We start from the raw sequence: 1,996 nt of genomic DNA on the forward strand, positions 1-1,996 counted from the left end.
TTAATATTCAGAATGTGATAGAAGTCTGTTTTTGTATTCACCTGCTAAGGAGTGGAAAGTGTCCTGGAAGTCACGGAAAATCTGAGGTGCTCATCTGAAAGTACTGTTATTACGTTGTGTGAAGCAGTTGTAAGGACATTGCACATGCCAACATCAGGACAGGAAGTCATATATGAGACATCAATACTTTCTTTTTAAAATTATTGCATTTTTGAAAGATTTCTAGGATACAGATCTTTCAATAAAAATGTACATGTTTCTTTTTCCACTTTGTGCTACCTAAAATAAAGCTTTAATAAAGACTGGTGGAGTGGTGTTCCTATAACAACCTGGACCTTAACATCTCAAAAACAAAAAAAAGATGGTAATTCACTTCAAAATATCAAGGTGTGTCTGCTATCTGTAAACATGGTGGGCAAATTGAGAGATTTAAGTGCAACATGTTCCTCGCATCACACCTCTGATTTCACCTCATCAAAAAAACATCTCCCATTAGGTAAAAAAAATTCCCTTCCTGGGAATTCTCAAACAGGACCACCTCCCTGCAACAACTGATAATTAGTAGCCACCATCACAGTAGTTGTACAGCAGAAACCTGGAATGATCTGCAGAGGGTAGTAAAAGCAGATAAGTGTGTCATCTACCACTTCTGATCGACCAAACCTTGGCACCGCACCAAGAGCAGGGCAGGAATGCAACCCACCCTAAATGCTGGAAGATTCAAAGCTATAAAATGCAGACCAAAACAAACTAAAAGCAGCTGCTTTAACCCAAAATGTATCACCCCCTGCAAATGACTGAGCTTGACTGGTGCATTATTTGTCTATTAGCACTAATTTTAAGGAGAGTTATACACAGGTAATACACAAATGAAAAGGTAATGGTAACACCGGTACGTCTGTGAATAGATCCCAGCCACATGAATCCTAGACAGGAGTTCTTGGGGATTGTACAGATCCTGTTACAAATGGCTGTACATACACAGAAAAGTTTTGTTTTTCTGAATTGAGTCGAATTGCTGATGCCTTTGGGGGGGGGGGGGGGGGGGGGGGGCAGCCAGCTGCTGCATAATAGAACAGTACTTTCTGCTTCATCAGCCTCAAGAATAAGAAACAGTTCTTCTAACAGTTAGGCTGTAAAAAAGAAATCAAAAACTGGAAATAAAGTTGCAGCCACTTTGTTGTAATTTAAAAGGGAAATTTGTTACAGTCTATATATGATATATAGACAGGCAAAGGTAAAGACCCTACAGAGAAACCCCCAACAATTAGATGATCCCTTTTAACAGGAAAAACATCATTTTAACAGGGAAAAAAATCCCCCCAAAACAAAACTAAAGGGACTGCCATGTGCTGCAACGGGTGAAGGGAAAGACAGAGAGAACAAATGCAACGTGTGGGAGAGAGAAAACAAACTTCAAAGCAGTACTGGTATATAAATACATAACTGGAGAAGAAATGCTCACAAGAAGTCACATGGCAATCTGAGTCTAAAGCAAAAATCCAAATATCATAAAATGCACTGTTCTCCAGCTGTGAACAATTTTTAAATGCCAGACGTAGCAAGCTTTTAAAATAATAAAGATTGCTACAAACCTCTACATGCAAAGATGGGTGACTTTCCAATAAACTGTGCTTTCTAATTTCTTTCTGTTATTTCTAAGGGGTGAGGCGTGATCTTCAAATGGTTGCGATGATTTCACCGGGTCGGACCTACTTTTACTTTCAGAACTGCCTTAGTTCGTCCTCAGACATACTTAATACTCAGACATACTTAATACTCCAGTTATACTTAATATAACTGGAGTAAAGCAGCAGAGTAGCTCTTCTTACTCCATCAGAAAAAGACCCACTCTTTATTTGTGCAAACAATGTGCCAGTCAAGCGTGCTTCCTGTTGTGTGAAACAACGCGTTGTCACAGAGGAATTCTATTTAAAGAGGATTTAGTACAACTTCTGGGTATTTTAGAAAATAGCTGAAGAGGAGTGCAAGCTTC

Source organism: Neolamprologus multifasciatus, chromosome 20 (assembly GCF_963576455.1).
Source record: "Neolamprologus multifasciatus chromosome 20, fNeoMul1.2, whole genome shotgun sequence".
Lineage (NCBI taxonomy): Eukaryota > Metazoa > Chordata > Actinopteri > Cichliformes > Cichlidae > Neolamprologus > Neolamprologus multifasciatus.